Raw genomic sequence first — 23,653 nt, forward strand, 5'->3', positions numbered from 1 at the left:
CTATCCACAACCTCTACTCCACTGGTACGCCCTGGCCAGATGCATCCTTACACTACAGGCATGAGCACCTTCCCATCCCCGGGTATTTTGACTCAATCATCATCCACCTGTTCTCACACATCTTTAGAAGCCAGGCTTAGCCTGATGGCACAGGACCTCAACTACTTAGGTCAGATCTAAAAAAGCCTCATAAGCATCACCTCAGAGTTGGGGAACAACAGAGTTGACAACATTACGCCTGAGAGGATTAGACTCAACCATACCCTAGATTTTAATTACCGCACTAGGCCGATCCACACCCCACAGACAACGGGATCTGAACTGTCTTGGCATACCCCCTTCTGAAATGGCTAACGAAACCTTACCCTAACGCCTATTCGCGGCACCACAGACTGAAGGATCACCTTTCCGATAGGGACATTCACTCCCTCCTCCTCTCATATTACCCAACTTACTCAGCTAACAGAGGCGGTGTGGCCCAAATCCAAACAGTCACTACAGACTCACTCAGAGATACAAGGCACAATCACAGAGCCATACAGAAGTCGAAGCTCAAGCAAGTGCCCAGCACTTAACCATCCTCTGCTGCCACCAAGCCACATCTTAAATGCATGCTTTTCAATTGCAGATCAGCAGTGAAACATGCGGCGGACATCGGGGACCTCATCCTCACACAGGCGCTAGACATACTGATCCTGACTGAAACATGGCTAAATGAGGCCTCCTCACCTACCTATGACTTTCTAGTTCCACCAAATCACAACATCATTAGATTAGATAGACCAAGCAGACCTGGCGAGGGTATTGCCTGCATACATGGAAACAATATTGCAGTGAAATAGTCGAATAAAATGGACATATCCTCATGCGAATACCTAGGCACTGACATTTGGAGCACCAACAATCCATGGTGCAAACTGCACATAATCTATCACCCTCCAGGTGACAATCCTTTTATAGAACAAATGATGAAAACCATCTCAACCAGTGCAGAAAAGCATGGGGCCCACATCTCCCTTTGTGATTTTAACCTGCACTGGAACGACCCTAATGACCAAGCAGTCAACAGCCTGAAAACCTTCCGAGCTGACCTCACCCTGACTAAATGCTGTGACGGTCCTACTCATGACTTGGGTGCGACCCAGGACCTTATCATTGCCAAGAGTAACACCATCCAACTGGAGTCTATCTTCCTCTGTGACTGGACAGCACTGTATCACCTTCCTCATCACAGAATCAGTGAAGACAAAAAAGGTTCAACCAAATAAACCCAAACAATGAAAAAGGAGCATGCATAATATTAACTGGAATGATGCGACATCCATCAGCAACAACATCCTGACACCTCCCTTGAGTATGGCAGATGTCCATGACCTAACAAACCATCACAACAACTACATGTTGAACATTTTAGACTCAATAGCACCCTTACAGCTAAAAATAATGTCTACCAAAGACTCCAAACCTTGGTTCAATGGTAGCCTTGGTAGGACTTGAGCCGCCTGGCGCCACCTTTCTCCATCTTATGGACCGCGGCTGGGATGCTTGGTACCTGTCACCCCGATTGATCATCATCAAGGGTGCCGAAATCGCTGCTCGCCACTGTCCCCAGACTTGTTTTTCCCTTTCTCCCTTCAGATTTTGCCCGCCCTCCTGATCCGGCTGCTGCCTTCCCCTATCGAGGTCGCTACCTGGGGGCCCGCTCTGACTGCCTCCTGTTTGCTTCGACCCGATTATGGTCGGCATCCCGCAGCCTTTCCCCACAAGATCCGGTGACTGCCCTTCCCCTGCCAACCTTGCTCCAGGGGTTGGTTCCCTTGTTTGTTTTTCAAACTGACTGTTTTCTTCCTCGTCCTCCCGCCATTTTGTCAAGTCCGGGGTCCTTGACCGGATTCACCAACTTGTCATCTCTACAGACTCTCAGGTTGAATTCGGCTGCCGGTCCACACCTTGTACCCTCCAGACTCGTCATCGCCCTTATGGATCACCTCTTGGACCTCTTCACCCCTCTTTCCTTGCTATTTCACCGGGATGCTTCTATTTGCCCCCTCCTCCTGTCTCCTTCCCTTTCTAACGCTACCTGAAGCAGGGTAGGAGGCCTGGCCTTGGATTTTGTTGATCTACTGGACCCTACTGGTTTGTTGACTCGCTTTCACTATTTTTGCATTGCCTCTTTGTACTATTCCCCTTGGCTGCTCCTCCCAGTCCTGCTCCTCATCTCTTCCCCCGTCATTTTCCCCCTTCCACTCCCGTGGTACCATAGTACCTGTTTCTGTTTGTAATAAGCTAATAACAGAAGTGATGATGTAATTATGTTTTCTTCTCTTCGCAACGTTCTTTCATGTAACAGCTGTAACGTGTGAAAAATGCTAACCCCATGTGAAGCGCTCTGATACCTATGGGTCTAGCCAGCGCTATTTAAAACTCATCAAATAAATAAATAAATAGCCTTAATACAGAAAGACGTAAGCTTAGATAAACTGATTGAGATTGGAGAATTGCACCGTCCCTCGAAAAACTTAAAACCCAGAGAGCACGGAGGAACATCTACAACAAACAAACCAGAAGCTCAAAAGCAAACTTCTCTAGAAGCCAATTAGACAATGTTAGAAATAATCCCCAAAAACTGTTTGAACTGGTCAAGCTACAATCCTATAAGCAACTCAATACTTACCCACAAATTCTAAACCACAGCCAAATTGTGAGGATTTTGCATCCTTCTAAATTGAAAAGACAAGAAGGATTGAAAATGACATGCGGTCAGCTACAGAGCACCTTCCTCTCACACCTCCTTGTAACCCTCCCCACACCCCTGATTGCTGAGATACCAGGTATCCCAGCACACACCACCAAAAACAATGCTACTTGGAGCATATTCAAAACATTTGATGAAAGTGTCATCCTCAAAATCCTTACTATACTAAAACCCTCAAGCCACTTTAGCAACCCTCTATCAAGGAACGTCTTTAGTGAGATCAAAAGGTCCTTACTCCCTCTCTGGACTTAAATAGTCAATGCCTCATTACTTCAAGGATCAATATCTGACTGCCGTAAAGCTGGGCAGTTTACAAGCATTATAAAAACCGACGGTGGACCTCTCAAACCTAAACAACTTCCGCCCAATCTCCATGATTCCAACACTAGCAAAACTCCTTAAGAAATGTGTACATGTTCAACTGTGCAACCACATTGACCAATTCAGTCTTTTAGATCAATTCCAATCTGGCTTCCGCCATGGCCACAGCACTGAATCGGAACTTACACATATTGTTGATGATGCACTAAAATTTTGGGATCAGAAAAAATCCTGCCTTCTCATACTCCTTGACCTCTCGTCAGCCTTCAATACTGTCAAACATGAAAGCCTCCAAGACCTACTTAAATGTAGGAGGGGACTATTGGGGACCTTTCTTAACTGATGTGCCTCTTTTCTCCACAACAGTACTCATAGAATCAAGGTCAATATGTCCCTATCCACCTCCTCACAGGTCACTTTAAGAGTCTCTCAGGGATCTGCACTCTCACTCACTCTTTAATGTATTCATGGAACCTCTAACTGATTTGCTGAATTTATCTAAATCTATCACATGTACGCAGATGACACCCAAATGTACTTAAAAATCACTTCCCTGAAGATATTAAGTCTCTAAACTCAACCCTACAAAAAACACAAAACTGGCTGACTTGTAACCACCTCCAACTAAAAGCTCTCAAAGTAGAATTCTTCCTTATTACCCCACTCAAACATTCTCCAGACATTGCAGAATGGATGAAACAACTAACAGCACTGAATTGTGCCCCACACATTATAGAGTCATCAAGATCTCTGGGAATAACGCTGGACAAGAATCTGAACATGCGGGAGCAAATCAGCTCTTCCACCAAAGGAGCGAACTTCCACATGAGCATCTTAAGAAAGATTAAACTCTTTATTCCCCCGGATGGCCTCAAGTCTGCTGTTCAAGCTCCAGTGATTCCCAGGTTGGACTATGGGAGTGCAACCTTTTGTGGCCTACCCAGAGCTACGTTGGCGCCACTAAGGTCCTCTCTTAACTCTGCTGCTAGGCTCATTACAGGAGCAAAAAGGAACAATCACATCACTCGTGACGTGAAATCATTTAAGTGGCTTCCATATGAGGATAGGATTAATTTAAAAAATGCCTGCATGACCCATAAAGCTCTACATTTCAACACTCCGAGATACCTTGCACAAAAACTAGAGCTGTCTGGTGGCGTAAGAGCATATAGAAGTACCAGTTCACTACTGCTGAAACCACCAAAATGTTCATAAAAAGAAAACTTACAACCAAACCTTCTCAAGCATGGCCCGAGAATTTGGAATGCCCTTCCCCTGGAAATCAGAATTAATCCCTCAACTGCTTCATTCAAGAAAGAAGCCAAAAGGATACTGATGAACAAATCTTTGCTGGTGAACGCAAAAACTATACTCCAGGAGGTGGTGGGCTTCGGGCCATATATGGCTGGGGAGGGGGGCAGTGCAGCCCCCTCCCAGTTTTTTAAGTGATTTGGTCCCAGGGAGGTGTTGGCCCCCTCCTTTGATCTGCATAGGCCGGCCCTGGGGAGGTGGTGGCCCCCGGGACCGTATATGGCCACCACCTCCCTAGGGCCAAATCGCTTAAAAAACTGGGAGGGGGGTTGCTTTTATATTTAGCCCCCAGTGGTAGTCACCGGGGCTTGTAATAAGCCAAGGAGAAGGGTCTGCAAGTCCCCTCTCCATAATTATAATGAAAGCCCCAGGGAAGGTGGTGGTCCCTGGGGCACTGAGTAAGCCCAGGAGAGGGGTCTAGCTGCCCCCCTCCATTATTTAAATAAAGCCCTGGAGGGGTGGTGGTCCTGGGGATCTTAGAGCCTTAGGAGGGGGTCCCTGTGCATCCCCTCCTTAATTTTAAATATGCCCTGGCCTTGGGCCACCTGGGGGCTCATTTCAAAACAAGCACGGGGGAACACGCTTGTTTTTTGTTTTTTTTCAATTTTGCTGCAAATCCACTGAGCCACCCGCGATTTTGTGGCAAAAATTAAAACAAATGTTTTTAAACGCCAGCGGGGTCCCTCTAGGACCCCACCACCACATCTAAAAGGCCATCTAGGGACCTCACCATCACATCATATTTTTGACATTTTTTGTGGTACTCGGATGAAGCCAAGTCCCAAGATGGCTGCCAGCACTTCCTGGTTGAAGTATTGGCAGCCAATCAGATTACAGCATGGGGACTGCCAGATCCGCGAAGATCCATGCCCCCAGATATACAAATGTGGATTTCAATTAATAGCTCCAAAACTACTGAACGGATTTAAACCAAACTACCAAAGGGTACTACTCTAGACCAAGATCTACCTTTCTGCCAAATTTGGTGTAATTCCGTACAGCGGTTCAGGCTGTATTCATGTCTAAAGTCCCTATGGGAATTAACATGGGAAAACATATTGTGGGAATCCCCCTTTTTCTCAGCCCCTGCTTGATGGACCACTCTGAAAACTTCAAGACAGCAGCTGAAGAGAGCATTGAATTAATTTGGAAAAGTTCATGAAGATTCATTAAAAACTGCCAAAATGATGGGCACCTACCTAATGGTGACCGATATATATATATTACCTACTGGCGGTCACCAGTAGGTAGTTATAGTTAGAACCTAGTTTCCATAGGAAAAGCGTTTTTTGATTTGCCAATATCTTTGGCACTGTTTGACGAATCTTCGCGAAATTTTCAAATTTAATGGGTCGGCCCTCTCAGTTTCTCTGTTGAAAGTGTCGGTGTAATTTGTGAAGCGAGGGCAGAGAAAAAACGGGGGGTCCCAAAGTGCATTTTCTCCATGTTAGTTTCCGTAGGAATTTTTGGAATAGGCTACAGCCCGAACTGCTGGATGAAATTACACCAAATTTGGCAAAAAGGTAGCTCTTGGTTCAGAAAGTGCCCTTTCTTTTAAATGGTGTAAATCCGTTCAGTAGTTTTTGAAATATTAAAGGAAAAAGAAATATAGGTATCTTGGCGGAACATAACCACACATCTCCTCCCGAACATGACCTTGATTCTAATTGGCTGCCAACACTCCAAACCAGGAAGTGTTGGCAGCCATCTTGTGCCTTGCATCGAGTGAAAATCAAAAAGGTGAGACATACATTGTAAACAAGAAAAGGGGGCAAATACCATACTTCAGTCAAATGGCCCGTATTTGGGACTCACCTGACTCACCGGTCTGGACAAAAGATGCACTAGCTCGACCTATTAGAGAGGCTGGTTTAACGAGATGGAACCATATCATGCAGGATGGTCTCTTAATAAGTTGGGATTCGTTCAATCACCTCTTGGGACAACAAATGTCCAGATTTAAATACATGCAAATACATAGTTGGTTTCAGGGCCCAGGTACAGTGATAGGAAATCCAAACGAACTGGAGGACAGACTTCTGAATGAGACTGTACTTAAAAAGGAGCTTGCAACAATATACTGGCTGCTGGTGGAACTGGAAGATGGGGCCTTCATACTACCAACGGAACTGTGGGGAAGATGCTTGCCGGAATCTTCATTGGAAAATAAGTGACAAGTATCAATGGCTATGTTATTTAAAATAGTAAAACCAGCGCACCTAAGAAGAAACCATCTTTTCTCCATTCATAGAGCCTATTGGACGCCCCAGAGATTGTCAAGGTTCGGGAGTAGAGGAGATGTGGTCTGTCCTAGGTGCAGCAGTTCAAGAGAGGACGATGTACACATGTTTGTGGAATGTCCGGAGATTCAGCCTTTCTGGAATGATGTGAGTAGGGTTCTGTCTACTGTGCTGGATATGGATATTAAGGTAAGCGCCTTGCTGGTTATTTTTCGATGTGTAGACTCACCTGTAAGCATAACCGATAACAAAGCAAGTTTGCATTTTTACTCTATTCTGTTGGCACGCAGGGAAATATGTAAACAGTGGATAGCTGCATCCCCTCCAAAATTCATTGATTGGCTAAATTCTATTAAGTATGTTGCTAACCTAGACATGAAGGCTTTCATAAAGCATGACTTTTGGTCTCCCTTAATAGAGTGGTGTGAGCAATAAATGAACAACGAAGTCCGATGATTATGCCTTCCTTGCCTCGTCTGGGTATTGGGTCCCCCCCCCCTTTGCTTCCCATTCTACGTTTTGGCGTATGGGGGAGAGCAGGGGAGAGAGACAACAAGGGAACTTAGGATGGATAGTGGTGCTTCTAATAAACAAGGGCACAAAAGGACTGAAGGCAGTACCCTCTCCTTCCTATCCCTGTCTCCCTGTTTCCAGCACAAAAGGGCATGACACACTATGTACGGGTGTAATTGGAATGGAGCTTATTTAGAGGCAAATGAGGACAAAAAAAAAATGTTTTAAAAAGAAAAGGGGGCAGGGTGAAAACACCCTGACCCCTCCAGGCCTGCTCAGGGGGTCCCACAGGGACCCTCGGGCCCCCCCAAAAATATTTTTTTGAAATTTTGAGGCGGGGTTGCGCTGATGCGTGAATCCATCTGAAAATATAAAAAACAAAGCGCGGGCTCCTGTGCTTCGTTTTTTAAAAGCCCGCAGGTGGGCCAGGTCTCAGGGGCAATTTGATTTATGTAGCTGGGGCCCGTGCAGCCCCGGGGAGGTGGTGGTCTAATTTATTCACGGGGGCATGCGGCCCCCCCGCAGCTCCAGGAACCGCCACCTCCCCGGGGTTTCAAATCATTAAGAGCTGGGGGGCTTCGCGGCCCTCTAAGCCCCGGGGACTGCCACCTCCCCGGGGTGCTCTATATTTAACGGCCCTGGAGACCACCACCTCCCCGGGGCTCTAGAAATGTTGGGAGGGGGGCACATGGCCCCCCTCCAGGAACTCTTGATGGCCCTGGGGACCGCCATCCCCCAGGGCCGGCTCTTGCAATGTCCCGGGGTGCCCACCCCCGGGACATTGCCGTTTGCTATGACAGGGCGGGAGCACGGCTCCCGCTCTGTCATAGCAAACTCTGCTTCGGTGTTTGGAAGCGAGAGCAGGAAATCTGCTCTCGCTTCCAAAAACCGAAGCAGAATTGCTTTTGCACAAGGGGAGCTGCATGTTTGCAGCTCCCCTTGTGCTAAAGCAATGCCAGCTCCTGCAGGAGGCGGGTAGCGGGCTGGGACCGTGGGGGCATTGGGGCTCCCCCCACCATCCCCAACAGTGAGGCCAGGCCCCGGGGGATGGGCTCCCCCGGGGCCAGAAGTGGCCCAGGAGGTGGGCCATGTGGCCCCCTACCCTTTATTTACTTTTTTTTTAAATGGCCGGGCTCCGGGGGATGGGGTCCCCGGGGCCAATAGTGGCCTGAGGAGGGGGCCACGTGGCCTCTCTCTAAAATTAAAAATAAAGGGTGGCCAGGCCCCGGGGGATGGGGTCCCTGGTGCCAGAAGTGGCCTAGGGAAGGGGGGCCACATGGCCCCCTCCCGTAATTAGATAAAAAAGACCACATGTTCTAGCGCTCACCCTTTCATCTTTTAGGAGCAGCCAACCATGCTGCTACATCAGTTTGGCAATTTTAGACTTTAAACTACTGCTTAATTTGAGCCGGGGTCTACCAGTACGCACATGGGCACTTAATCATTAGCACTTGCTCTTTGGACGTGCTGTGTAACAGACTCGTCGGGAATATGCTGTTTCTGTTTTATAACACACAACACACAAAGTGGCGAGTGTAATGATGCCGAGGCACAAGCCCACATGGAGGGACAGCTCAGTGTGAAGAGAGCCTGCTGCAGAGACCACGTGTTCTAGCGCTCAGCCTTTCATCTTTTAGGAGCAGGCAACCATGCTGTAACCTCAGTTTGGCAATTTTAGACTTTAAACTACTGCTTAATTTGCACCGGGGTCTACCAGTGCGCACATGGGCACTTAATCATTAGCACTTGCTCTTTGGGCGTGCTGTGTAACAGACTCGTTAGGGAATATGCTGTTTTTGTTTCATAACACACAAACCGGCGAGTGTAATGATGTTAAGGCACAAGCCCACATGGACGGACAGCTCAGTGTGAAGAGAGCCTGCTGCAGAGACCATGTGTTCTAGCGCTCAGCCTTTCATCTTTTAGGAGCAGGCAACCATGCTGCTACATCAATTTGGCAATTTTAGAATTTGCGCCGGGGCCTACCAGTGTGCACATGGGCACTTAATCATTAGCACTTGCTGTTTGGGCGTGCTGTGTAAGAGACTCGTTAGGGAATATGCTGTTTCTGTTTTATAATACACAACACACAAACTGGCGAGTGTAATGATGCTAAGGCACAAGCCAACATGGACGGACAGCTCAGTGTGAAGAGAGCATGCTGCCGAGACCACGTATTCTAGCGCTCAGCCTTTCATCTTTTAGGAGCAGGCAACCATGCTGCTACATCAGTTTGGCAATTTTAGACTTTAAACTACTGCTTAATTTGCGCCGGGGTCTACCAGTGTGCACATGGGCACTTAATCATAAGCACTTGCTCTTTTGGCGTGCTGTGTAAGGGACTCATTAGGGAATATGCTGTTCCTGTTTTATAACACACAACACACAAACCGACGAGTGTAATGATGCTAAGGCACAAGCCCACATGAACGTACAGCTCAGTGTGAAGTGAGCCTGCTGCAGAGGCCACGTGTTCTAGCGCTCAGCTACCAATAAATAGCTATGCACTCATCCAATCACTCTGTGAATACTCATGCAGTTATAAAATCATCATGCACTATCCTTGCAGTCCTCCAATGACCCAGGCAGTACTCATGCACTCCTGCAATCACCCAGATACTAACCATGCACTCATACAATAATCCAGGCATCACCTATAAACTAATGCAATCAGTCAAGCATTAGCAATGTAGTCTTCCAATCACCCACACATTACCCATGCATTCATGCAATCAACCATGCAGTACCCATGCAATCCTCCAATCACCCAGTTACTATCTAAGCACTCATGCAATTACTCTGCCACTACCCAAGCACTTATAAAATCACCCAGGCACTACCCATGCACTCCTCCAATCACCCAGGCACTACCCATGCATTCATGCAATCACCCAGGCACTACTTATACACTCATACAATCATCCAGGTATTACCTATAAACTCATGCAATCACCCAAGCATTACACATGCAGTTACAAAATTAATGAGGCATTACGAAAGCACTCTTCCAATCACCCAGGCACTACCTATGCACTGCTGCAAAAACCCATGCACTACCCATGCACTCCTGCAATCAACCAGCTAGTAACCATAGACTTATCCAAGCATTCCACCAATACCCAAGCACTTATAAAATCACCACACACTACTCTGCCACTCTTACAATCACCTTGACACAACCCATGCACTCATGCAATCATCCAGACATTACCCATAAACAATGCAATCAGTCAAGCATTACTCATGTAATCTTCCAATCTTCTATACATTACCTCCATACTCATCACCGATACATTAACCAAGCAGTTACAAAATCACCCAAGCACTACCCATGCACTCATCCCATCACTCAGGCACTTCCTATCCACTGATGCAATAACTCAGGCACTACTCATGCACTGCTCCAATCAACCAGGCACTACCCATACATTCTTCTAATCACCCAGACACTACTCATTCACTCCTTTAATTAACCAGCCAGTAGACATGCACTCCTCCAATCAGCCCGGCACTATTCATGCACTTATGCAATCACCCAGGCATTACCTATGCACTCATGCAATCACTCAGGCACTACCCATGCACTCATGCAATCACCCAGGCACTACCCATATACTCATGCAATATCCAGGTAGTATCCATAAACTCATGCAATCACCCAGGCATTACCCAAGCACATGCAAAATCACTCAAGCAATACCCATGCACTTACAAAAACACCAAAGGCATTACAAAAGCACTATTCCAATCAGCCAGGCGCTATTCATGCACTGATGTAATATCACATGGACTACCCATATAGTGCTCTATTCACCTGTGCACTACCAATGCACTCCTCCGATCACCCAGCTACTAGTCATACAGTTATCCAAACACTCCACCAGTACTGACGCACTTATAAAATCACTATACACTACCCTTGCACTCTTACAATCATCCAGGCTCTACCCATCCACTCATGCAATCATCCAGGCATTACTCATAAACTAATATAATCAACCAATCATTACCCATGCAGTCTTCCAATCACGCATACATTACCTCTGCACTCATGCAATCACCCAAGCAGTAACTACACATTTTTTAAATCACCCAGGCACTACCCATGCACTCTTCCAATCATCCAGGCAGTACTCATCGACTCATGGAATAGCCCAGACACTATCCATTCACTGCTCCAATCACCCATGTACTACCCATGCACTCCTGCAATCACTTAGTCACTAGCATGCACTTAAAAAATCACCATGCACTATGCTTGTACTCCTCCGATCATTCAGGCACTACCCATGCACTCATGCAATTACCCAGGCACTACTCATGAACTTCTCCAATCACTCAGGCAGTATCCATGCACTCATGAAATCACCTAGGCATTACCCATGCATTCCTCCAATCACCAGGCACTACCCATGCACTCATACAAACGTTCTGCCAATATCCAAGCACTTAAAAAAATCACCATGGACTACATTTCTACTCATGCAATCACCCAGGCACTACTCATGCAGTTATAAAATTACCCAGGCATTACCCATGCAATCATGCAATCACTCAGGCACTCATGCAATGAACCAGGCATTACCCACTCACTCATCCAATACCAGTCAGCAAAAATCTGGGGGGGGGGGGCAGGGCACAGGATGACTTTGCAACAAGGCCTCTTTCTGCACATCTGATGGTTCTTTCTGCATATCTCTTGCTTCTTTCTGCACTTTTCTTCCTCCATCTGCACATGCCCTACCTATGTAGGCATAGTTAGAAATTAGCATTTAAAAAACCTTAGAAATTCACTGAAAAAAACATAGGTTTCAGGAACTTTATAGTTAGAAATTAGCATTTAAAAAACCTTTGAAATTCACTGAAAAAACCATAGGTTTCAGGGACGTTATAGTTAGAAATTATCATTTAAAAAACCTTTGAAATTCACTGAAAAAAACACAGGTTTCAAGGACGTTATATTTAGAAATTAGCATTTAAAAAAGCTTTGAAATTCACTGAAAAAACCATAGGTTTCAGGGACGTTACAGTTAGAAATTAGCATTTAAAAAAACCTTAGAAATTCACTAAAAGAACATAGGTTTCAGGGACTTTATAGTTAGTTGGACATTTCACTCCTACAAAACCAGAGACATGTGGCCTTTATAGTTAGTTGAGCTAACTATAACTCGCGCCCCGGCAATGCACGGCTGATGACGTCACATATTACATCACTCATAATATGGTCAGTTACATCACTGATTACAATCTTCTGAAGAATTTTTTGATATTCCAGGGTTGGATCAGATTCCAATGGAAGATAAATATCTTGATTGACAACATGATTATTAACACTCATCGTGTAAAATTCTATATCCATGACTATTAAAGCACCTCCTTTGTCAGCTTTCTGGAAAGTCAATTGTTTATCTGAGCTTAAGTTTTTAAGTGTATTCCATTCTTTGGAGGACAAATTAGTTTTCTTCGGTTTAGTAAATGCAATTTCTTGAACATCTGCTAACACCGACCTTTCAAAGGCTTCAATCGTCTTGTGTGTGAATGGCGCACAAAAGGTACTTTTAGGATTGAAATCTTTATCCCATGTTACTACTTGTTGTTGTTCTTGTGTGTCCTTGAAAAAAAAAAATTAATTTCAGAGACCTGAAAAATTTAAATAAAGCTATATCCGTTTCCGCCGAGTTGGAGTGGTAAGTGGGAACAAATGTAGTACCTTTATTCAACAATTTGATTTCAGCTTTAGTGAGCACTTTAGATGAAATGTTTATTATGAGTTCACTTTCGACATCTGGCTCCTGGTCCTTTCTGCGATGTTTTGATCGGTTTCTTTGGCCCCTTCTTGTGATCCTTCTACTGTTGGTGGGGAATTCGCTGCTGGACTGATGTCTAAAAAAGCAGATTGTTGGATAGTTTTACTTGTGGATGGTTTAGCAATTGGTATAGTGGTTTTACTTATTGGACCTCTTAACACAGAGATGTCGGAATCGGATACAACGCTTTCTTGGGATGAAGATGTTGTTGTCTTTTGTATCTGTTGATGTGATTGCCATTTCCTTTGATTGTAAACTTCAGCCCAACAATATACTTCTTCAAGTTTATAATCTAATGTATCTCTTCGATACTTACGGACTTTTCGCTCATTGACTTCTTTAGCATATTTTTCCAGTTTGAGAATGATATCTTCCAGGGTTTTTATTAAGTCTGGACTTTTATTGATTTCTGTTTGTAAGATTTTGATCTCTTCTTCCAACTCAATCAATACTTTAGATAATTCTTCGACGATCAGCAAAATTAAATCTAATGAACATTTGTTAAGAATCTGGTACCATCTTTCTGCAAATTTTTTACTGTTTTTGCACAGCATTGGCTTCAGGGCTATTCTGAGGCCCCTTGGTATTCTCTTATTTTTGTGGTAATGAATTAACGTGGTGGCATGCATCCTTTGATTAATTTCTTTCTTACTCATGTATTCAAATTGTCTTAACAACTGTGCTGTAGTGGTTTTCTGTGGAGTGAATTTTCTGGTCTCCTGAATCAAATCATATATTTCTAAAGCAGCTTCCGATGTAAAGCCTAGGGTTTCAGCCTTATTGGTGGTGAGTAGAGCAATATCGTCTAGTTGCATGGTTACACGATGGTGCAATCAGGGATGAGGAGGACTGGGGTTCAGAAAATGCAAAGCAATGTTATCCCCGTGCACTCAGACAATAGTTGTGAGGTTCAAAAACTCGTGTTGGCGCCACCTGTGTCACACGGAGTCCAACCGTGTCTTAAAATGTAGAGAATATTGTGGGGAGTGTCACCTTCCCACCAAACAAGTGCGCACTCTATTCAATGAAACACTAAGGTTTCTTCACATATTTCTATTTATTGATTTTGAAAATAATTTCTCCATTAATTAAACTTCAGAAATTCATGGATCAACCGAATGTTGCATGCATAATTATCTTCTTATGAAGCAATTCATTCTTTGTTTTCAACGTTAAACATCCACCCAATGCATTTCGGGTCAATCAAATCTGACCCTTCTTCAGGGATCTATAAAAAATGAATGAAACGGGACCATTAAGTTCACTGCACAATTCGAAGAATGATAAACATGATATGCATCCTAAACATAAAGAAGAAATCTAAAAATAAACATGATTCTACAGGTGTAGAGTTGTCGAAACAATAATGAATTGCAAAAACTGGTCAATTTCATAAAGCGTCAGTGTAAAACTACCTGTAAGATGTCTTAAGGATAAATGCGCTATAACGTGTGCAAGAGCAAACATGTTCATATCTAGCATTCATTAAACAGACACAAGATTCTGTCCAAAGACCTGAGTATTACAAATGTCAAACCTTACAAACATTCGTGGCGCGAATCTAAATTCAAGAAAGCTTTAAGCGTGTAGCCTTCGTTCCATTCTATAGCGAACGTCTATAAACATTTCTACAAAACAACAATACCATTTGTATTTATTTCCTTTGTATTCACTTACTCAGATTTCATTTTATTTTCTTTCATTTCACTTTTGTATATTTGATTTCTAGTTTGCACTTAAGATTTGGAGCTCTGTGCACTTCATTAGGTTACCACAGACTTGTTCATATTCTGGTAAGCTTGCTTTTAGTTCACATCACACAGGTCAACTTTATTAGTCAGGTAATGTTTACATTAACGTGCATTTTTAGGTGTAGCCGTCGTCTTCCCGATCACGTGGGACAGACGTTGTTGAGTTGATACAGCAGGATTGGTTCTCCTGCTAACACGTCATCGTACTCAGTTTACCCTCATTACGTGGCGACGACCACAACACATCACATGATCATTAGCATTCGTTTTTTTAAATCGCTACTGAATTGGCGCGCAAATCGAATTCTGGTAACAGAGCGTGATTCAACGGCTACAGAGACCCGTCGGTCCTCAGTAAGTTGTTTTGTAGAAATGTTTATAGACGCTCGCTATAGAATGGAACGAAGGCTACACGCTTAAAGCTTTCTTGAATTTAGATTCGCGCCACGAATATTTGTAAGGTTTGACATTTGTAATACTCAGGTCTTTGGACAGAATCTTGTGTCTGTTTAATGAATGCTAGATATGAACATGTTTGCTCTTGCACACGTTATAGCGCGTTTATCCTTAAGACATCTTACAGGTAGTTTTACACTGACGCTTTATGAAATTGACCAGTTTTTGCAATTCATTATTGTTTCGACAACTCTACACCTGTAGAATCATGTTTATTTTTAGATTTCTTCTTTATGTTTAGGATGCATATCATGTTTATCATTCTTCGAATTGTGCAGTGAACTTAATGGTCCCGTTTCATTCATTTTTTTATAGACCCCTGAAGAAGGGTCAGATTTGATTGACCCGAAATGCATTGGGTGGATGTTTAACGTTAAAAACAAAGAATGAATTGCTTCATAAGAAGATAATTATGCATGCAACATTCGGTTGATCCATGAATTTCTGAAGTTTAATTAATGGAGAAATTATTTTCAAAATCAATAAATAGAAATATGTGAAGAAACCTTGGTGTTTCATTGAATAGAGTGCGCACTTGTTTGGTGGGAAGGTGACACTCCCCACAATATTCTCTACATTTTAAGACACGGTTGGACTCCGTGTGACACAGGTGGCGCCAACACAGGTTTTTGAACCTCACAACTATTGTCTGAGTGCACGGGGATAACATTGCTTTGCATTTTCTGAACCCCAGTCCTCCTCATCCCTGATTGCACCATCGTGTAACCATGCAACTAGACGATATTGCTCTACTCACCACCAATAAGGCTGAAACCCTAGGCTTTACATCGGAAGCTGCTTTAGAAATATAAGATTTGATTCAGGAGACCAGAAAATTCACTCCACAGAAAACCACTACAGCACAGTTGTTAAGACAATTTGAATACATGAGTAAGAAAGAAATTAATCAAAGGATGCATGCCACCACATTAATTCATTACCACAAAAATAAGAGAATACCAAGGGGCCTCAGAATAGCCCTGAAGCCAATGCTGTGCAAAAACAGTAAAAAATTTGTAGAAAGATGGTTCCAGATTCTTAACAAATGTTCATTAGATTTAATTTTGCTGATCGTCGAAGAATTATCTAAAGTATTGATTGAGTTGGAAGAAGAGATCAAAATCTTACAAACAGAAATCAAAATCTTACAAACAGAAATCAATAAAAGTCCAGACTTAATACAAACCCTGGAAGATATCAATCTCAAACTGGAAAAATATGCTAAAGAAGTCAATGAGCGAAAAGTCCGTAAGTATCGAAGAGATACATTAGATTATAAACTTGAAGAAGTATATTGTTGGGCTGAAGTTTACAATCAAAGGAAATGGCAATCACATCAACAGACACAAAAGACAACAACATCTTCATCCCAAGAAAGCGTTGTATCCGATTCCGACATCTCTGTGTCAAGAGGTCCAATAAGTAAAACCACTATACCAATTGCTAAACCATCCACAAGTAAAACTATCCAACAATCTGCTTTTTTAGACATCAGTCCAGCAGCAAATTCCCCACCAACAGTAGAAGGATCACAAGAAGGGGCCAAAGAAACCGATCAAAACATCGCAGAAAGGACCAGGAGCCAGATGTCGAAAGTGAACTCATAATAAACATTTCATCTAAAGCGCTCACTAAAGCTGAAATCAAATTGTTGAATAAAGGTACTACATTTGTTCCCACTTACCACTCCAACTCGGCGGAAACGGATATAGCTTTATTTAAATTTTTCAGGTCTCTGAAATTATTATTTTTTTTCAAGGACACACAAGAACAACAACAAGCAGTAACATGGGATAAAGATTTCAAACCTAAAAGTACCTTTTGTGCGCCATTCACACACAAGACGATTGAAGCCTTTGAAAGGTCGGTGTTAGCAGATGTTCAAGAAATTGCATTTACTAAACCGAAGAAAACTAATTTGTCCTCCAAAGAATGGAATACACTTAAAAACTTAAGCTCAGATAAACAATTGACTTTCCAGAAAGCTGACAAAGGAGGTGCTTTAATAGTCATGGATACAGAATTGTACACGATGAGTGTTAATAATCATGTTGTCAATCAAGATATTTATCTTCCATTGGAATCTGATCCAACCCTGGAATATCAAAAAATTCTTCAGAAGATTGTTGAGCATGCATTTGAAATGAAATGGATTAGTGGCATAACCAAACCATTTTTCGATATTAAATATCCCAGAAGACCGCAACTGTACATGTTGCCGAAAATACATAAGGACGCAACCAACCCCCCATTTAGACCCATAGTCTCGGCTTGTGAGTCCATCTCTGAACCAATTGGAAAATTTGTCGATAAATTCTTACAGCCCATTGTGCAAAAAAGTGTTACTTACATTAAAGACACCACATCATTTTTGAACTTACTTAAGATGATTAAACTTGAAAAGGATGAGACATATGTACTGTGTACAATAGATGTGATGGCGCTATACACATCGATACCCCATAATGAGGGGCTAGACGCGTTAGAATGGAGTTTATTAAGAAGTGATTTGGAAGAAACCCAAAAACTGTTCATTGTGGAGCTTATGCAATTTGCATTATATTGTAGCTATTTTGAATGGCAAGGAAAATTCTACAATCAAGCAAGCGGAACATCTATGGGCTTCGGGGGGGCTCCCTCGTATGCCAATATCTTTATGAGCAAATTTGAGACTGACTATATTCTTGAGAATCCTATATGGACTGAAGGAATAGTAATGTACAAAAGGTACATTGATGACCTATTTTTAATTTGGAAAGGATCTCGTCAAGAACTTGAAAACAACATCTTCATCCTAAACACTTACAATGATCGAATAAAATTCACACATTTCATTGATGAGAAATCTATTGCATTTTTGGATGGAAAAGTAAAATTAGAACAGAACCAAATCAGCACTCAAGTCCATACAAAAAAGACAGATAAAAATTCTAGTCTATTATTTCAAAGTTTTCATCCAGAGCCTCTCAAAAAACACTTACCCACTTCTCAGTACATCAGAATTAAACGTATTACATCCAACAACGAAGATTTGCAAGTAACCCTAAAGGAGCAAACTGCCAAATATCGACAAAGAGGTTATCCTGAAAGCGTTTTAAAAACATCTTTGGAAAAAGTGTCAATGCAATCACGAGATGATTTACTTCAAGAACGAACATCAACTAAAAAGAAAAAGACTGTATGTGTCCTGAAATATTCCACAGAGTCGCTAAAGATCAAAAGAGCCATAAACAAACATTGGAGAATAATACAAATGGAACCAGATCTGAAAGATTTATATGATGACAAGATAACATTTGCATTTCAACGCTCTAAAAATTTGAAAGAAATATTGAATACACCAAAGAAAACCATTATGAAATGGCGTGGAATGCTTCAATGTCATAACTGCACACATTGCGGCAATGTTATCGTTGGGAATAAATTAACTCACCCCACAAAAGGTTATCAAATTGATCTAAATCACACCAGCACTTGTGACACAGCCAATTGTATTTATGCCATCAAATGCCCTTGCGGCAAAATATATGTGGGTCAAACTGAACGGAAAGTGAAAATCCGCATCACAGAACATAAAAGTAACATCAGATTGAAGAATTCCAAATCAACCGTGGCAAGTCACTGGATTGAAGCTCGACATCAAATATCTCAACTACGCTTTACAATATTAGAGACGCTCACACAACGGCGAGACCAGGATCCTATGAAACAGAGGTTAAGAACAGAATATTATTGGATCAAAAAATTGAACTGTTCCCATGCTATTGGGCTAAATGACCGAATTGAGTACTCGTGCTTTCTATAACATGTTCCAGAGACACTGCATTGGCTGAAGGAATCCTCTGGACCCAATACCATTTGTATTTATTTCCTTTGTATTCACTTACTCAGATTTCATTTTATTTTCATTCATTTCACCTTTGTATATTTGATTTCTAGTTTACACTTAAGATTTGGAGCTCTGTGCACTTCATTAGGTTACCACAGACTTGTTCATATTCTGGTAAGCTTGCTTTTAGTTCACATCACACAGGTCAACTTTATTAGTCAGGTAATGTTTACATTAACGTGCATTTTTAAGTGTAGCCGTCGTCTTCCCGATCACGTGGGACAGACGTTGTTGAGTTGATACAGCAGGATTGGTTCTCCTGCTAACACGTCATCGTACTCAGTTTACCCTCATTACGTGGCGACGACCACAACACATCACATGATCATTAGCATTCGTTTTTTTAAATCGCTACTGAATTGGCGCGCAAATCGAATTCTGGTAACAGAGCGTGATTCAACGGCAACAGAGATCCGTCGGTCCTCAGTAAGTTGTTTTGTAGAAATGTTTATAGACGCTCGCTATAGAATGGAACGAAGGCTACACGCTTAAAGCTTTCTTGAATTTAGATTCGCGCCACGAATGTTTGTAAGGTTTGACATTTGTAATACTCAGGTCTTTGGACAGAATCTTGTGTCTGTTTAATGAATGCTAGATATGAACATGTTTGCTCTTGCACACGTTATAGCGCGTTTATCCTTAAGACATCTTACAGGTAGTTTTACACTGACGCTTTATGAAATTGACCAGTTTTTGCAATTCATTATTGTTTCGACAACTCTACACCTGTAGAATCATGTTTATTTTTAGATTTCTTTTTTATGTTTAGGATGCATATCATGTTTATCATTCTTCGAATTGTGCAGTGAACTTAATGGTCCCGTTTCATTCATTTTTTATAGATCCCTGAAGAAGGGTCAGATTTGATTGACCCGAAATGCATTGGGTGGATGTTTAACGTTGAAAACAAAGAATGAATTGCTTCATAAAAAGATAATTATGCATGCAACATTCGGTTGATCCATGAATTTCTGAAGTTTAATTAATGGAGAAATTATTTTCAAAATCAATAAATAGAAATATGTGAAGAAACCTTAGTGTTTCATTGAATAGAGTGCGCACTTGTTTGGTGGGAAGGTGACACTCCCCACAATATTCTCTACATTTTAAGACACGGTTGGACTCTGTGTGACACAGGTGGCGCCAACACGAGTTTTTGAACCTCACAACTATTGTCTGAGTGCACGGGGATAACATTGCTTTGCATCTGCGTTGTTGTAATGACCCCACACAAAGTGTTATGCTGGGAATTACTATCCAAAGCAAATTAGGAATTGCATTAGATGAAGTAACGTAAAGTTGCAATACGTGCTGCTTTGCATTACTTTGTGTCAAGGGGTGACATGGGTGGTACAATGGCATTACAATGCAACCACCCATGTGTTGTGTCTCAAATCCCTATTTACAAACATTCGTAGCCAGGGATTTGTGCCACAATTATTCGCCTCCTCCCGGCAGGTGTAAAAATGGGACACGTTATTTCTGCTACTTTTTCCCTACTTTGCATGTGTGCTGCATTGTACAGCGCACATGCAACGCAGTAAAAGTGTTAAAGGATAGTTTTGTACAGGAAGAGTTCCCTTCCAATACAAAAACGATTCCTTAGAGAACGCACAAACCCTTGCGCTATGGTGCCAGGGTGTGTGCTTTGGCACATGGCAGCTTAAACTACGCCAAAGCAGGGAGAGAGAAAAACACTGCAATATTTTAGTAGATATGGTGCTTTTTCTGCTCTCTTCCTTTCACACAACGCCGGATAGGAACTTTGGATGGATTGTGTGTATTTTTCCTAAACCTGGGCCTCAGTGTGCACAGCTCTGTGTGGATAGACTGTTCTCCTGCTGCGCTCTACATTCTGCCAGGAACATGATGTTGCTCAGGATTCTCCTTTCCTTTCTCCAGAATGCTGTAAACAAGAGCTTCAGGCAATGATTATCTCAGGGCTAGAGTATTGTGTAATAGACTATTCGTCAGTGCTCTAAAAACAGATTTCAGAACCACAGCTAATGTACATTCACTGTTAGTATGACTTTTGCACGTCAGTCGCTGTGAGCGCCAGTTGTGCCAGCATCCAGTGCAGAAAATAACTGTATTTACAAGACTGTGCCTTAAACCATGCTGCAGTAACCAAATCAAGGCCCCAATTATCTTCAGGAAAACCTCGGAGATATATTCCCAATCACGCTCTTCGCTCAACTTCTGTTCCTAATTTGATGACACATCTTGTCGGAACGCACCAGAGAGGGGTGGGCGTATTTTTAGTTTACAAGCACCCAAGCATTGGAACTCCCTCCCTCGATTCCTAAGGGTCATGAGTCATCATTTGCTGTTTAGGAAATCTCTAACAACTCTCTTGTTTGAATAAGCCTTGTGACGTTTATTTGGCTAGTCTCCCAGCTCCAATAGGTCTCAGAGTCAGGGCAACCTTCTGGGAGCAGTGCGCTCTACAAATGTTAATTACGTAACAGCTTCCCACTGCTAGTTAATGGAGGGTGTTGGCCCTCTTTGCAGCTACAGGGGTGGCTCTTTATTAAATATTTGTACTTTAAATACTACTAATTGTCGTTTCTTCAGTTTGATGCTTCCATGTATATGCACCATAGTACAGCGAAACATATTGATTTTGTCAATGCTTGTTTTTTCTAGCCTTAAAGACAGGGTACCAGGGAAATAACCGTAAACCTGTAGCCTGGATTCATATTTTTATTGCTTTTACATAAACAATGTTTGAATTATCTACAGTACCTGGACTGGTAATACGTGGTCTCCTTTGAGAGCTCAGGCCGGATTGTAAACAGTTCTGTGATCAAGTTAATCTGTGCTTCATTATTGGGTCCCCACATACCCTGACAAGTGAGTTTGAAAAAATGTGGCATTGCAAAAGTTGGAATTCCAAGGCCAAAAATAAATGTACATTTTCAAAATCAAGAGAACAATGCGGCCACAGTTGTAGAATCCATCAGTCCAAAGAAGTGAGACTTTTGACTGGTATTCACAACCTTACAGTGCACATAAACAAACCAAAGTTTAAGGTTCCAGAACTCCCCACCCCAGAAGAGTCAAAATAGAGACACACCAAAGAAACTCTGAAGAAGTACACTCCTGTATGTAAGTGGTCGACCTTGGAAGGGACAAGGCCGGCCTGTCATGTTTGAATGTATTCGATGATTTTGGAATGGGATCTGTTAATGGAGGAATTACTTCTGATCCTCAGCCAAAGCCACTTGAAGAACTAGGCTTTTTTAAAGTGTTATTGATTAGTTTGCTGTGGAATGGGGAGATTGGCTCCTTCATTAGGAATATCTTTATGATTCCGATGGTAGAACGGGGTCACCATCCTTATGTACAACAACAAAAATCTTTATTAGCATAAATATGCAATAGCACGACAAACTAAATTGCACAGTAATAGACAAAATAATAAATATGCAACCATAAAAAGCTTTAGAAACAAACAGCAGCCCTCTTTTTCTTTGAACCACCAGTTTCCATAATTCAAACTACATAGTTGGCTCCATAAAGAGCCATTTAAAGATAGAAAACGAGATTTCCGTTGATTAAATAACACTCTATGAAACAATAGACATATACTTGGTGCAAAGAAAATGTCAGCCTAGTAGAACATTAGCTCGGACCTAAGCTGTGAAATGACTTCTCGTAACTGTCCAGGCAGCCTGGATTAAGCTGGACACTGCCATGTAAATCACCGCATTATCCATTCCATAGCAAAGTGCAAGTGGTTTAGTGCAAGTTGCAATTGAGAACTGCTTGAACAGTGGTACAAGCCATTTAATGCGAAGGTGCTTAATGTTTGCGCAAAATAGCATAAAGTGTCTTAATGTCTCCCGCCCTCCAAACTTACAATTACAGCAATCAGTCCTGAAACTTTTTCAGCAAATTTGGCCAGGTACAGTCTGGTGGTAAAATGCCCAACTGATATTTTAAAAACAGAGTACGGTGTGTTTCAGGGACAATTTCATTTACATATTTTCCAATGACCAATGCATATTTTACTTGCAAATAGTTAGTAGTCAGTCATGAGGAGCGAGCCTGTCCATTACGAAGCTTCAGTTTCTAGCTCCTGAAGATGTCTTTTACCAAACCAACCGTGGTACCATCTATGAGAGTTGAATTTGACCACAGATGACAAAGTCTAAGTTCATTCAGATACCTTTTAGACTAGACTAGCCAGGGATTATCCTGGAAATTATATGGGGTTGATGCTTCAATAACCACTCTCAGATATGACGCCCACTGGTGCCCTTCTGTAGATTCTCTTGATTCAGACAGGGAGTGGCTGCTCACATTGCATGGTCAATATGGTGAAACAATCATAGTTGGTTGACATGTAAGTGTGTTATCCTTTGTAGTTTGAGGCTTATATATCTGTGAGAGACCAAGAATTAAATGGGCTTTGACACACCACACATTTATACACCTCAAATGTGACTTTATCTACAAAGGAGTGAAAGATTATGGCCCTCTTTTAGAGTTTGGCGAAATAGGAAAAATGCCATAAAACAGCTGTAGGAGTAATTAAAATATCGATAAATAATCTTAATAAATGTGCAAAGCTAATGAGACATGAAACATGAATTTAATGCAGATGT

General features: G+C 42.2%; 1 long non-coding RNA gene across 1 annotated transcript in view; it reads left to right on the top strand.

Moving 5' to 3' along the window:
* LOC146798934 (uncharacterized) overlaps nt 1-20,046 on the top strand; it is a 44,758-nt gene extending 24,712 nt beyond the window's left edge. The window contains exons 2-3 of the long non-coding RNA XR_014969214.1: nt 6,639-6,816; nt 19,886-20,046. This is a non-coding gene — a long non-coding RNA (uncharacterized LOC146798934). The remainder of the gene's footprint in view (nt 1-6,638; nt 6,817-19,885) is intronic.
* The last annotated feature ends 3,607 nt before the right edge of the window (nt 20,047-23,653 follow it).

This window comes from Triturus cristatus, chromosome 9 (assembly GCF_964204655.1).
Source record: "Triturus cristatus chromosome 9, aTriCri1.1, whole genome shotgun sequence".
Lineage (NCBI taxonomy): Eukaryota > Metazoa > Chordata > Amphibia > Caudata > Salamandridae > Triturus > Triturus cristatus.